The sequence below is a fragment of the Callorhinus ursinus genome, unplaced genomic scaffold, assembly GCF_003265705.2.
Source record: "Callorhinus ursinus isolate GAN/ISIS: 27379988/994484 unplaced genomic scaffold, GSC_fseal_2.0 scaffold33, whole genome shotgun sequence".
NCBI classification, from domain to species: Eukaryota; Metazoa; Chordata; class Mammalia; order Carnivora; family Otariidae; genus Callorhinus; species Callorhinus ursinus.
In genome coordinates this window covers 12246519-12263305 of record NW_027397095.1, presented here as the reverse complement: position 1 = coordinate 12263305, position 16787 = coordinate 12246519, and positions in this window count along the sequence as shown.

The window sequence follows — 16787 nt, the reverse complement described above, 5'->3', positions numbered from 1 at the left end:
GGTTTAAATTTCAAAATCACATAGGAATTGCATATTTGGATTGATTTCTCGGTTGCATAGTGATCTGATAATGTGTTTTTTATAATATCAATGCTTTAATTTTTATGGAGACTTCCTTTATGTCCTAGCTAGTTAGTTAACTTTGGTAAATATTTCAAGTGTAAATGAAGAGACAGTGCATTCTTCAGATTACTGGGTATAATATTGTTTATATGCCCTTTAAATTAACCTTTCAATTTTACTGATAATAGGACACATCTTAATTTTAACAATTATTATTCTGATTGTTAAAATAATTAACTTTTAGATGATAATGATGATGTTACCAAGATATTTGGTCATTATTAATTTACATTTCTTTTTTATCATCCTCTCTATTTGAGTCTGTTTTAATTCATGAACTTCCTCATGTTTACAAAATGTTCCTTTTTGTAACCAAGCCAATGAGCCTCAGTGCATCTGAATGTTTTTGTTAAATAGTCACTTTTGAATGACATTTTGGCTGGATATAAAAGTATCATTCAAAGTACTTTTTTTCTTCTTGCTTCTACTAATGCTTTTGAAAAGTCTCATGTAAATCTAGTACTTCTTTGTAGGTTATCTTCTTTTCTGTTCTAGACCATTGATTATATTTTATTTGTATTTTGTATTTTTATAAGTCATTTTAATGTATCTGTATATGAGTTTTTTCTAATCACTCCTCTTTGGCACTGTAGGAACTCTTTCAGTGTGAATTTATTTCTCTCTCTCTTTGGGAAATTCACAGGAATATTTCTTGAAATATTTCCTTTCTCTTGTTTTTGTTTTTGTTTTACCTAGGATTTCCGTTATTCAAATGTTGTCACTTCTATCCTTTTATCATACTAAAAAATAGTTTCTATTTCTAAATCCTCCCTTGTTGTGTTCTTGGAGATTTTCTTTAGCTAAATAATTCATTCTTTGCATGTATCCATCACATGTATGATGTTTTTTCTTAATTTTCATACTGTAATATTTTTATGCCTAGATTATCTTTTATGATTTTTTATTCTGGTTTTACATTATTAACATCTTCTCTTATCATGTTTGTCATATTTATTATGATAATTTTCTTTTGTTTTTCCCTGCTAATACTTCTGATTCTGATGACATTCACAGTGTATCTTATTGTTTCTGTTTTGATGTTATTGTACTTCTCAAAGCTCATATTGTTTGGACTGTGAGCTTATTCCTCTGCAGTGCAGATGGGAGCTCTAAATCTATGTCAGTTCAGGTGAGTTCATGGAGGGAAGTGTGGAGACCTATCATTGTGAACACTGGACACTTAAAACCACTGAATCCTACCTCTTTGGTATTATACCACATTGTCTCTCTATAGGTCAGAATTTTCTCTTAGACTCTCAGTGAAAAACAGCATTGGTAGAAATTAGTCCCAATAATAGTGGTACTCAGAATATGGTCTCCAGACCAGCAGCACCATTCATTACCTGGAAACATATTACAAATGGTAATTATAAGCTTTAGCGATATGTACTTAATCTTAAACTCAAATTGGGGCCTAGTGATCTGTGTTTTTATACCACTTCTAGGTGATTCTGACATTTACTAAAGTTTGAGAACAATTTCCCTAGACTTTAAACCACCAGCCCTGGAGATTTGGAAGGGAATATATGGAGGAGTCAGGCTTAAAGTAGTTTATTCCTGTTTACCTCAAGTTTTCAGTGTAGCAGGTTTCTTTGATTGTATCCATGTGGGTGCTTACAGAGGTGGGGTAAGCAGTTGTCACTTGTTTCATTTACCTTGTCATAGCAACGTAAACAACTTTCTGCTCCAGACTACAACAATCTTATTTTCTTACTCCCAGATATATCAGTTTAAAATTACCTTTTCTCTTCCCAGGAGTTTCTCTGTTTTAATCTTTTTCTTGACTCCTTGTTTCCCCCATAGCTACTCCATGCTTGATCTTTTGCAATGGAACCAGCAGGTCATGTGAAATCTTCTTCTTAGCACAAAAGATAACTAATCTCACATGGTCTCCATCATATTTTATTATGTTTCTGCTTCATCTATTTCTGCTAAAGTGCAGTTTTTGATAATCTTTGGCATTCTTTCACATGGAATAGATGAGGTGCTCAATCAGGTTTTGTGGCTATAAGTTCATTGGATTAAATATTTATTAAGGAGCTACCCCTTTTCTAGGACTTGATTATGTAGTGAAGATAAAGTTCCTACTGTCATGAAATTTGTCTTGTGATGTGAGGAAAGGAAGACACTTTTGTGCAAATCCAAACAGTCATTCATTTAATAATCAATAATGATCAATTTAAAAATAGAATCTCAAATTTATATGGGAAAAGATTAATAAAATGGAAATAGTTACCACACATATGAAAACTGTTCAACTCCATAAGAAGTCAAAACAATAATAATTTAAAAATAGATACCATTTCACCTGTATGATTTACACATACATTTAACAACATAAAGTATTAGTCACTAGCTGTCATGCATGGCATTGTTATGCTCTTACTTTGCCAGAATAGTCAGCATTCTGAAAAGTAAGGGTCATTAAAATGTCTAACTTTTATCCCAAGAATTCCACTTCTGAGGCATTCACCTAAGAAAATAATCTTTAAAAATCTTACAAAACCATAAAAATGAATACAAATTTGTTTTTAAGATCTTCCATCTCTAGTGGGTGGTCCAGGTATGTTTCTGAAGCATTGATTGAAACGTTGTCAGAAATATTTATTTGGGCTTGATGTGATTCAGGAAGGAATTTATATTTTTCCTGAGCCATTAAACTATAGGGATTTGTTTGTTAAAGCAGCTGCCACGACCTTAACCAAAACAATTTTATGAAACTTAAATTATATGCATAAAGCATTTAAAACAGAGTCTGTCACAAAGAAAGCTATCAGTAAATATTATGTATTATTATTATAACTATTGCTAATAATACCAAACAAATGAAAATAAGCAACTGTAATGGAAATAGGTAATGATGATACATCATTTTAATAGAATATTAAGCAAATACTAAAATATAAAAAGGCATACAAATAAAATATAGAAACATGGAAAAATGCACACTATAAGAATATATTCCTAGTCACACTGTGAACTTAATTTATATTTGGAGCTAACACTAAAATCTAATATACTAGGAATGGTTGAAAGCTGCTTGAATGAGACAAAATGTTAGCAGGCCATTACTTGTTACTAGTACTTGGGAATTACAGGGAGGAGTCTTGGAAGAACATGGAAATAAGGTTACATTATGACATTTAGATAGTAGCTAAAAGCAGAAGCATGAGAATCATCTTAGAAAGAGAGATTCTCTCAGTTTTTCAAGACATTATTTTAATCTGTTTGAATATATTAATACATTGTGGGAAAATAGATAATACTGTGAAATAGGAGAAGAGTTGCAGAGTGGTCAGCCTGGAGATCATAGAGACAAATTTAGAGTGTCCAATAAACCACAGTATAAGGCAGGTTGTGGTAGTAAATCACTTCGATTAATCAAGGGGTCATAGCAAAGTAACTATCAGCATTTTATTCTCATAAGCATTCTTCGTTTGAAGTGGGTGTATTAGCTACCTTGTCATGTTCTCAGGAAGCATTAAATTTGATCGGCATTTTGGGGGATATTTTGTGAGTTATATGTTGCTGAAAAATAGAGTGAATTTAAGTAATTCAGTCGGGGGAACACAATCCAATCAAGAACAGAAAACATTAGGAAGATACATGAAAGATAAAATTTATTTTATAACCAAACATGGTCAGTTGCAATAAATATGTCACATTCAGTTGAAAATAATGTGTTTTCTGTCATTCAATTGCTTTGACACCCTTGTAGAAAATTACCTTACTGTATTTATTTGGTCCTGTGTCCAGATTCTCTATTTTTTTCCTTTTATTGTTTTAATTTTCTGTTATACTACACTATTCTGAGCTTCGTACCTTGAAATGCAGTAATGAAAGTTCTTAAACTTTCTTCTATTTTTGCAAAATTGTTTTTAGAATCAGCTTGCCAATTTCTACAAAAAGTCCTGCTGGAATTCTTATTGGCATTAAATGTAATCAATAGATCAAGTTAGGGAAAACTGTTGTCTTTGTAATATTGATCTTTCTAATTTATAATGTGGCATATATCTTCATATATTTAGGCTTTCTTAATTCCTTTATGTTTAATTTGTGCTTCTTTTTCTAGCTTTTTCTGGTAGAAGCTTCAGCAAATTTTCTGGGGATAGAGAATGAGTTTTCTGATTCTCCCTTTACCTCCAGTACTTTAAAGGAGCTATTCCATTATCTTTGGCCATTCTTAGTTTCAGATGAGAACTCTGTGGGCATTGATATTAGTGTTCCTCTATGCTTCACATGTCTTTTTTTTTCTATATTAAAAAAGTTTTGTTTAATCTTTGGTTTCCAGCAGCTATACTATGATAGGCCTTGTTTTATTTTCTTTATATTTATCCTGTTTGGGATTTGGTGTGATTCCTAGATACATGGATTGTTTGTTTTTGAATAACTGAAATTTAGTGTTTCTTCAACAATGTTATACCCCATTGGTTCTCTATTTTCTGAGTCTCCAGTTTCAAGTATGTTAGATCATTTCATAGTGTCCCACAGGTCATTGAGCCTCTGTTCATTCATTTCAATCTTATATATTTTAGTTTTTTTATTCTCAGTATATTTTAATTCAAATAGTTTTTACAACCTGCTTTTAAGTTCATTAGTCATTTCTTGTTTTTTAGTTATTAATTGCATGCATTTTTGTTCCAGTTTAAAAATTTTCACTTTGTTCTTTTTTTCATTTTACATTTTTTAATGTCTCTTTATATTCCCTATCCCTTCACCCATTCATTTTATGTAGTAGAACTATTAATGTATTTGTTACACTTATTTTAAAGGTCTTTTTTGCCAGTTTAACATTCTGTCCCTTGTGTGTCTGATTCTAATTTTTTGTTTCTTTACATGTTAATAATTTTATATATATTAGACTTTATACATTCTATATTAGGAAATCCTAAATTTTAATTGCTTTTTATGAGTATTTTTACATCAGAAAATCAAATTTCTGGCATATTATCATGAACTTTTGGAGGCTTCTTTTTATGATTTGTGTATATTAACTTCTTAGTCTTATGTCATAATCCTTATTTCAAAGATCTGTCCTTTATGGTTTCGATGGAAAGTCTGTAATGTTTATCACTGCATTCTAACTTGGCATGACTCAACCTATAATGTCTTTCACTGTGGAGTAAGCAGCAGCAGAATTCTTTGTTCAGAATTTTCAGGTTTTTATCTTTTTTTCCCCCATTTGAGCTTCGGGGAGTCTAGTCCCCACATGTGCAATTAGAGGTAGGCTAAGGACTTGACAAAATTTAGAGGCAGATTTTGTTGCTTTCCTTTTTGTATCTCCCTTTTCTCTTTTAGCATTTCCCTCACTATTTGCCATCACTCTGGCAATCCTAAACTATCCTTTGCCCCTCAGGTCTATAACAGTATGACTTGCTTGAATTCTAGCTGCCCTACACAAAAGTTATTTAGGAGTGTTCCTGAGGAAAAGCCATGTAAACATTGATTTTATTCAGTGGTTACCATCTTTAACATGTCAAATTGTCTCTAGATTCTGCCTGCTTTTTGTTGCTGTTTTTGCTTGTTTTTTGTCTTTGTAAAAATTAGGTCTATTTTTTTTTAAAGATTTTATTTATTTGATAGAGAGACAAAGTGAGAGAGGGAACACAAGCAGGGGGAGTGGGAGAGGGAGAAGCAGGCTTCCTGTGGAGCAGGGAGCTCGATGCGGGGCTCGATCCCAGGACTCTGGGATCATGACCTGAGCCAAAGGCAGATGCTTAATGACTGAGCCACGCAGGCGCCCCATAAATTAGGTCTATTTTTAAAACTGTTATCAGTGGGAAAATTAGTCTGATACACACTACTTTGCCATTACCCTCTTGGTTCATTCTAATAGATTCATATTCTTTGGTGAAATTCCCCATATTTTCATCTACTTTCTAGCTCTTCCTTTATTTTATGAATCATATTATACAATTTTATTTTTTTAAGTCTTTTCTGGAAGCACTAATATTTGGATCACCTATAGGTGTTTCTTCATCTTTATTTTTCCTTTTGAAAACTTTATTTTCAGTTGTGATGAGCACTGGGTGTTGTACGCAATTGATGAATTGTTGAAGACTACATCAAAAACTTATGATGTACTATATGCTGGCTAACTGAACATAATAAAAAAAAGAAACTAGGGGAAAAAATGAAAATTTTACTTTCACTAGTAGGTCTTTTTCCTTAGATTGCTCAGGAACTTTAAACAAATACTGAACAATGTGTGTAGAACTTTTATAGTTCCAGATAGTGTTTTATTCTCTCAGAGACCTTTTTCCTGCTAGGTAGATAAAGTTGGATGCGCATTACCTTAGTCCTTTCAGATACTTTGCTGAGTCTAGGTTGCCTTCTAATTTGACTGATGCCCTGTGTATCTCTGGTTCATCAGTGTCCCTTGGAGCTATCCTTTTAGAATTGCAACTGAAAATCTTACGTGTCTTACCAGGGTCCATCCCTCTGACAGATCCTAAATTTTATTCTTATCTCCTCAGTACTGTGTCTGTGGTATGTGTCATTTTCTTTTCATTTGGATGTTTGCATGTATTTCTTTATACTTAGCTTTAACAAATGATGTTATAATGTTCAGTTTTGTATTTTTGAATATTTTTAGCAGTATACAAAAAGATTTTTTTGAGAAAGACAGAGAATTCATTTTTAAAATTTTTTATTAAGATGTAATTCATACATCATAAAATTCACCATTTTTGCAGCATATGGTTCATTGAGTTTTAGTATAGTCACAGTGTGTCCATTGATAGACTATTAGATCAGGAAGAAGTGGTATATATATATATATATATTGCACAGTCGTAAAAAAGAATGTGACCTTGCCATTTGTGACAACACGGATGGACCAAAGGGCATTATACCAAGTGAAGTAAGTCATACTGAGAAAGACTTATACAGTGTGACTTCATTCATATGTGGAATCTAAAGAAACAAGCAAACAAAAAGCAGAATCTAACTGATAAATACAGAGAACAAAGTGATGGCTGCCAGAGAGAAGGGGGTGGGGGTGTGGGCACAATTGGTGAAGGAGAGTGGGAAATACAGGTTTTCAGTTATGCAATGAATAAGTCATCTGGATAAAAGACAGCGTTGTATGGTGACAGATGGTAGTGACACTTGTGGTGAGCCTAGCATAACAATATGGAGAAGTTGAATCGCTATGTTGTACACCTGAAACTAATGTAACATTGAATGTCAACTATACTGAAATAAAAAAATTAAAAACAGCAGAATCTATAGTCAGTTTATTATGATGTAGGTAAATAATGAAGACATTTACACAAAATAATTGATTCTGATAAAAAATTTCAGTGAATTAAACTTAAAAGTGGGTAATCAAGAATTATATCTTCTCTGGCCCTTGCTATTTTTTAAAAAATATTTTATTTATTTATTTGTCAGAGAAAACAGAAGCAGGGGTAGTGGCAGGCAGAGGGAGAAGCAGGCTCCCTGCTAAGCAGGGACCAGATGCGGGACTCGATCCCAGGACCCTGGGATCATGACCTGAGCCATAGGCAGACGCTTAACCAACTGAGCCACCCAGGTGTCCCAGTTTTATTCATTTTTAAGTAAACTTAGGGCTGCCCATCCAGTGATGGAATTTCCCCTTTATTTCTTTTTTGCTGAAAGTCTTTGTCATAAATGGGTGTTATCTTTGTAAACATTTAAGTTTAACTTTTACATTTATGTTTCTACTTTGCCAGATGTTGATTTTTGGTAATATATGGGTAGTGCGGAGGATCGATTTCTGTTTGTTCTTTATGCGTAACTTATTGTGCCAGCACTGTATATGGAGCTTTACATGCTTATTCCACTGACTTTTATTGTCACTTCTATCAGATATTGTTTCATATATGTCTTTGAACTCTTCCATTAGAGAATATATCATTTATTGTGCCAAATACCTCATTACCTTATTACATTTTCTAGGAAGCCATGATGAAAGGAAGTATGAAAACAAATCATCAAGAATATAAACTCAAAATGCAGAGTGCCCATGTTCAAATCTGTTCCTGCCTGTTGTTTGTCCTTTGAAAAATAATGTAACTTCTCATATCCCAGATTCTTTTTCTGAAAAATAAGTATGAGAAATAAATGAGTTAATATATGTAAAGTATTTGGAAGTGTACCAAACATATAGGATATGCTAAGTAAATGTTAGCTGTTATTAGTAAGAACTTATAAAGCCCCACTTTGTAATTCTAAAAATTGCTTAATTTTCTTTCCTTTTACCTTTCTATGTAGGCTTGGGAGCCATTTTTTAAGTTCCCATAAAAAAATGATTTAGGTTTGATTAAAAGTACATTGAATTTTTAGAAAAATCTTAGAAAAAGAGACATCTTTATGATATTGAATAATTCTGTCCACAAACTTGGTTTCTTTCTTCTTTTAAAAAATGTATCTTAAGGGCACCTGGGTGGCTCAGTCGTTAAGCATCTGCCTTCGGCTCAGGTCACGATCCCAGGGTCCTGGGATCGAGTCCCACATCGGGCTCCCTGCTCAGAGGGAAGCCTGCTTCTCCCTCTCCTACTCGCCCTGCTTGTGTTCCCTCTCTCGCTTTGTCTCTCTGTCAAAAAAAAAAAAAGTGAAAAAAAAGTATCTTAATACAATAATATTTTATATATTCTTCCATAAATGTTTTGCTCATTTTGTTAGATTTTTAACTTAGCATTGTATAGTTTTTATTGATAAATTCGACATGGTATTATATTTAATAGTTTGATGTAGATACTTTTATGATGATAAGGGATGTTTCTTCCATTCATATGTTCTTCCAGAATTTGAAGACTATTGAATTTATCTAAAATGTCTTCCTCCATCTACTGAGATGAAGATATGTTTTATTGTTTTTAAATTTATTTACAGTAAATTACTTTAAATAATTTTGTTTACTCTAAATTATTGTCATTTCCTAGATAAACTCCAATTACTCATAATGTACTATCATTTTTGATATATTATTGTGTTTTATTTTCTTTAGATTTTTCAACAATAAATAAGATTTCAACATAAATAAGATTTTCTAATAAATTACCTTTATTCTATCATAGCTAGTTTCACTTGATGCTAAGATTAAATTATATAATACTACCATAATAAAATGACCTAAGTAGTGTTGCCTTTCATCCTTGAAATTCTTTATAAGGTTTAGGTTACCTGGTCCCTTATTGAGTCGCATATCTTTTGAGATAAAAAAAATACAAATCTTGTTTTATTTTGGTCTAGCCGATAGATAAGAATTACTGACAAATTTTTATTTAAAAAAAACATTTTATTGACAAAAGATCGACATACACAAAATTCTATGTTTTTAATGTATGCAACTTTATGAGTTTGGAGCTATGTATACTCCTATGAAACAATCACCACAATGTCATCACCATATCCATCAGCAGCTTCAATAGTTTCCTCCTTCTTTCTTTTTTCTTTCTGATTAGAACACCAAACCTAAGATTACCCTCTTACTAAATTTTTAAGTATACAGTACAATGTTGTTAACTATAGGTACTATGCTGTACGTAGATCTCTAAGGTATATTCATCCTCCATAAATCCATCTTTTCACCAACATTTCCAGGTTTTTTCACCCAATCCTTTCCCCTTCTAACCACCATTCATCTCTGCTTCTATGACTGTTTTAGATTGCTTATATAAGTAGGGTCATTTAGTATTTGTTCTCTGTCATCTTATTTCATTTAGCATAATGTCTTCCAGAATCATTTATGTTGTCACAATCAGCAGGATTTCCTTCTTTTTTTAGGTTGAATAATATTCAATTGTATGTAAATACCACCCTTTCTTTATCCACCTGTCAATGGATATTTAGGTTGCTTCCCTGTCTTGACTGTTTTGAATAAAGCTACAGTGAATGTGGGAATGCAGATGTCTCTTCAAGATGTGGATTTCAATTTCTTGGGATATATACTCCCACATGGGATTGCTGGACCATATGGTAGTTCTATTTTTAATTTTTGGATGCCTCTCCGTATTATTTTTTTCATCATGGCTATACCAATTTACATTCCCACTAACAGTGTTCAAGTATTTCCTTTTCTTCACATCCTCACCAACATTTGTTTTCTACTGTTATTTTGATTGTGGGCATCCCAGTATGTGTGAGTTGGTATCACATTGTGGTTTTTATTTGCACTTCCCTGATTAGTGATATTGAGCACTTTTTCATATATCTGCAGGCCATTGGTATGGCTTCTTTGGAAAAATACTTCTTTAGATTTTTCACCTCATTTTAAATTGGATGATTTTTTCTTTTCTGTTGAGTTGCATGAGTTACTTATATCTTTAATATTAACTCTTTATCAGATATATGGCTCCCAAATATGTTCTCCTATTTCATAGATTGCATTTTCATTTGTTGATTGTTCGCTTTGCTATGCAGAAAATTTTTAGTCTGTTATAATCCCACTCTTCTTTTTTTTGCTTTTGTCTTTACTTTTATTATTTTATCCAAGGTATCATTGCCAAGACCAATGCCATAAAGCTTTTACTGTATGGTTTCTTCTTTGGGTTTTCTAGTTTTAGGTCCTATGTTTAATTCTGTAATCCACTTGGAGTTGCTTTTTTGTCTGGTGTAAGTTAAAGGTTCAATTTGATTCTTTTACATATGGACATGCTGTTTTTCTGGCACGATTTGTTGGAGCGATTGTATAATAGATGTATGGGTATATGTGTATATGTGTGTGGGTTTATTTCTGGGCTCCATAGGTCTATGGGTTCCATAGGTCTACGTGTCTGCTTTTATGCCAGTACTGCAGTGTTTTGATTACTGTTGCTTTATAAAATATGAAATCAGGAGGTGTGATGCTTCTAGTTTTGTTCCTTTTGCCCAAAATTGCTTTTGCTTTGGTGGTTCCATATAGGTTTTAGGACTTTTTTTCTTATTTTGTAAAAAAAAAAAAAAATTAAAATAAAAGCCATTAAGACTTTCATGAGGATTACATTGATTCTGGAGCTCACCTTGGGTAATATGGATATTCTAATATTAATTTTTCAATCCATGAGTATGGAATGTCTTCCATTTATTTGTGTCTAGTTAAATTTCTTTCATCAGTATTTTATAGTGTTCATTGTACAAAAGTTTATTCCTAATAATTTTATTCCAACTTTTTGATGATATTTTAAGTGGGGATTTTGTTTCCCTGTTATCATAGTTTAATGTTACTTTATAGAAATACAACTGATTTTTGTGTGCTGATTTCATATCCTACAACTGCACTGGATTTATTTATTGGTTCTGTTTTTTGTGGAGTCTTTAGGGATTCCAATATATAAGATCATATCATCTGCATAAAGGTACAATTTTACTTCTTCCTTTCCAATTTGGTCAACATTATTTTCATTTCCTAATTTTTCTGGCAAGAATTTCTAATACTATATTGAAAAGATGTGTCTAGCATAGACATCCTTACCTTGTTCCTTATGTTTGGGCAAAATCTTTCAGTTTTTCACCATTACATATGTTAGCTTGGGAGTTCATATATGTCCTTTATTGTGTCGAGATAAGTTCCTCCTATGACTATTTTGTTGAGAGTTATTATTATGAAAGGTTTGTATTTTGAAGAATGCTTTTTCTGAATCTATTGGGATGATCAGGTGATTTTTAACCTTCATTTTGTTAATGTGCTTTATCATATTGATTGATGTGTGTGTTAAACCATCTTTGCATTCCAAGGGTAAATCCCACTTGGTCTCAGTGTGTGATCTTTTAATGCGCTATTAGATTCAGATTGCTAATCAGAGAAAGACATGTATCACATGACCTCACTGATATGAGGAATTCTTAATCTCAGGAAACAAACTGAGTGTTACTGGAGTGGTTGGGGGTGGGAGGGATGGGATGGCTGGGTGATAGACATTGGGGAGGGTATGAGCTACGGTGAGCGCTGTGAATTGTGCAAGACTGTTGAATCACAGATCTGTACTTCTGAAACAAATAACGCAACATATTTTAAGTAAAAAGGAAAAGAAGAAGATAACAGGAGAGGAAGAAAAGGGGAGTATGTCAGAGGGGGAGACGAACCATGAGAGATGATGGACTCTGAAAAACAAACTGAGGGTTCTAGAGGGTAGGGGGGTGGGGGGATGGGTTAGCCTGGTGATGGGTATTGAGGAGGGCACGTTTTGCATGGTGCACTGGGTGTTATGAACAAACAATGAATCATGGAACACTGCATCAAAAACTAATGATGTAATATATGGTGATTAACATAACAATAAAAAAAATAAAAAAAAAAAGATTCAGATTGCTAGTGTATGATTGAGAACTTTTCTATCTGTGTTCATCAAGCATATTGGTCTGTAGTTTCTTTTCTTGTGATGTCTTTGGTTTAAATATCAGAGTGATGATGGCCTCATAAAATGAGTTTGTAGGTGTTCCTTCTAAATTTTGCAAAACTATAAGGAATATTGTTAATTGTTCTGTAAATATTTTGTAGAATTCATCTGTGAATCTATCTTATTCTGGGATTTTCTTTGTTGGGTGGTTTTTGATTACTGATTAAATCTCTGTATTTGTTATTGGTTTTATTTTACTATTTCTGCTTGATTCATTCTTGGTACATTGTATGTTTCTAGGAATTTGTCCACTTCTTTTCAGTTATCCAATTTTTTGTCACTTAATTGTTCAGAATAGTCCCTCACAGTCCTTTTAATTTTTTAAAAATTTTTCAAAGATTTATTTATTTATTTGAGAGAGAGAGAGATTGAGTGAAAGAGTAATGGGGGGGAGGGACAGAGGGAGAGAGAGAATCTCCAGCAGACTCCCTACTGAGCAAGGAGCCCATAGCAGGGCTTGATTCCACAACCCTGAGATCCTGACCTGAGCTGAAATCAATAGTCTGATGCTTAACCAACTGAGCCACCCAGGTTCCCCCCTCATGATCTTTTTAAACTAATGTTGCATATGTTTTTTTTTTTTTTTTAAGGTTTTATGCAACTAATTTTTTTTTAAAGATTTTATTTATTTATTCATGAGAGACACAGAGAGAGAGAGAGCGAGAGAGAGGCAGAGGGAGAAGCAGGCTCCCAAGGAGCAGGGAGCCCGATGCGGGACTCGATCCCAGGACTCCGGGATCATGACCTGAGCCGAAGGCAGACACTTAACCATCTGAGCCACCCAGGCGCCCTAATGTTGCATATGTTTTAATGTCTCTTCTTTTAATTCTGATTTATTTATTGGAGTCTTCTCTATTTTATAGTTATGATTTGTTTTTAACTTTTCAAAAATTCAAATCTTAGTTTTATCAATTTTTTGTGCAGTTTTTATGTTTTGTATTTTATTTCTCCTATACTCTTTATTATTTCCTTCTTTCTACCAGTGTTGGGCTTAATGTGTTCTTACTTGTATACTTCTTTGAGGTACAAAGTTGGTTATTTATTTGAGATATTTCTTTAATGTAGGAATTAATCATAAGCTTATCATCATAAGCTTCCCTTTTAGAAGTACTTTTGCTATATCTAATAAGTTTTGGTGTGTTAAATTGTAGTTTTCATTGGTCTCCAAATAGTTTCTGATTTCCTTTTTGGTGTCATTTTTGATCCACTGTTTTTTAAGAGTTTGTTAAATTCCCATATATTTTTGAATTTTCCGATTTTTCATATGTTATTTGAATCTAATTTTATTACATTGTGGTCAGAGAAGATAATTGTGAGGATTTCAATCTTCTAAAATTTGTTAAGGTTTTGTTTCTTGTCATAGCATGTGATACATCCTGCAAAATGTTCCATGTGAGCTGGAGAAGAATATTTTTCTCCTTTTGGGTGTAATGTTCAGTTATATATCTTATTTCTCTCTGGTCTTCAATGCTGTTCAAATATGCTATTTCTCTGTTGATTTCTGTCTGGATGATTTATCTATTATTTAGTGTGGAATATTGAAGTCTCTTAATGTACAGTTTTTGTTTTCTGCTTCTGACATGTCAGTATTTGTTTTGATCATTTAAGTACTCTGACATTGGGTGCATATATATTTGTAATTCTTATATCTTCCTATTGAATTGACACTTAAGTCATTATATAATGACCAGTGTTTTCTCTTGTGACAGTTTTTCAATTAAAGTCTATTTTGTCTGATATATTATAGCTTCCCCTGTCCCATGCTATCTTATGTTTACATTTGCATGGAATATCTTTTCCATTCCTTAACTTTTGTCTTCTATGTGTTTTCAGATCTCAAATATATCTCTTGTAGACAACATATAGTTTTATCCTGTTCTTTTATCTATTCAGCCACTTTGCCTTTTGCTTGAGGGGTTTTGTTCATTTACATTTAAAGATAAAAAGTGCAAGTATGTGATTTTGCCATTTTGTTGTATTCTTTTGTTTTTTATAGTTCTTCTATTCCTTTCTTCCTTTGTCACTGACTTCCTTTATGATTTCATGAATTTCTGCTTTGATATACTTTGAATTTTTTCTCTTTACCGTTGTATCTCTCCTTTAGGTATTGTCTTTGTAGTTACCTTGAAGATTATGTAAAACATCATATAGTTATAACAGTCTAATTTGAGCTAATAACAACTTAACTTTAATTGCCTATATGAAGTGTGCATGTTTACACCCCCACTCTAACTTAATTTATTGATGTCATAATTTTTATCTTTCATTTTATATATCTGTTAATAGATTTTTTTAGTTACAGTTATTCTTAGTACTTTGTGTCTTAATTTTTACACCAGGGTTAAAAGTGATATATACACTAACATAATGGTATTATATTATTCTGTATCTGCCTGTATATTTACCTTTACCAGTGTGATTTATATATTCCTGTGTTCTCGTGTTGTAGTTTATGGCCCTTTTATTTCAAATTAAAGAACTCCCTTTAGTAATTCTTGTATGCCATATCTAGTAGTGATGAACTCCGTCATTGTTTTTGAAATGGTAATTCTTTATCTCCCCTTCTTTTTCAAAGAGAATTTTGAAAATTATACTATTGTTTGTTTGCAGTTCATTTCTTTCACCACTTTGAATATATCATCCTACTCTTTTTTGGCCTGCCAGGTCTCTGCTGAGAAATCCACTGATAGACTACTTTTAGATTGAGGTATAATTGACATATACCAGTATATAAGTTTAAGGTGTACAGCATACAGATTGTTGTATGATCACCACTGAAGTGTTAGTTGTCACCTCCAATGTGTCACATAATTATTTTTCTCTTGTGTCGAGAACATTTAAGATCTACTGTTTTCAGCAACTTTCAAATATATATAGTTTCAAACTGCAATCAAAATTCTTTGCATTAGGTCCCCAGAACTTAATCATTTTCTGAGTGCCTCTTTGTACCCTTTGACAAACATCTCTCCAGTTCTTCTGTCTCAGAGTCCCCAGTAAGCACTATTCTGTTCCTTCTTTCTTTGAGTTTGGTTAATTTAGATTTCACATATAAGTGATATCATATACTACTTTTCTTTCTCTTTCTGACTTATCTCACTTATCCTAATAGTATAAAGGGCCATCCATGTTGTTGCACGTGGCAGAATTTCCTTTTTCTTATGGGTGAATAATATTTTGTTTTATATATATGTATATATATACATATATATATATATATCTCACATCTTTTTTATCCATTCATTCCTTGACAGACACTTAGGTTGTTTCTATATCTTGGCTCCTGTAAATAATGTTACAATCAACATCACAGTGTAGGTATTTTCATGTACTGTTTTCATTTCCTTTTGGTATATGCACAGAAATAGGATTCTGGTATCATATGGTAGTTCTATTATTAATTCTTACAGGAGCCACTATTCTGTTATGCATAGTGGCTATACCAGTTACATTCCCACTTACAGTGCACAAATGTTTCCTTCTTTTTACATCTTTACCAACAACAACAGATGTGGTTATATTTCATTGTGATTTTGATTTTCATGTCCATGATGATTAGTAATGTTGAGAATCTTTTCATGCAACTATTGGTCATTTGTATGTCTTCCTTGGACAAATGTCTATTCAGTTCTTCTGCCTATTATTTATTCTGATTGTTTGGTGGGTTTTGTTATTGATTTCTTTATGTATTTTATATATTAACCCCTTATCAGACATATAGTTTGCAAATATTTTCTCCCATTATGTTGTTTGCCTTTTAATTTTGTTGATGGTTTCCTTTGCTTGTTTTAGATTGATGTAGTCCCACTAGATGATTTTTGTTTTTGTTGCTCATGCTCTTTGTGTCCTATCCAAAAAAATCATTACCAAGAGTGATGTCAAGTATTCCTGTGTATTCTTCTAGGCTTTTTTATTATTTCAGGTATTATGTTTAAATATTCAATCCATTCTGAGGTAATTTTTGTGAGTTGTAGAAGAGAGGAGTCCAATTTTAATTTTCTGCATGTGGTTATCCAGTTTTCCCCCTATCATTTGTTGAAGAGATTATCTTTTCTGCATTGAGTATTCTTAGCTCCCTTGTCAAGTATTAGTTGACTCTATGTGCATGGGTTTATTTCTTGACTCTTGAGTGTGTTCTTATGCCAGTTTCATGCTGCTTGATTACTGTTATCTTTGTAATGTAGTTTGGAGTGAGGAAATGTGATGCTTCCCGCATTGTTCCTTCACAGGATTGCTATTCAGGGCCTTTTATGGTTCTTTTTTTTTTTAAGATTTTATTTATTTGAGTGACAGAGAGAGAACGAGCAGGGGCAGAGGCAGAAG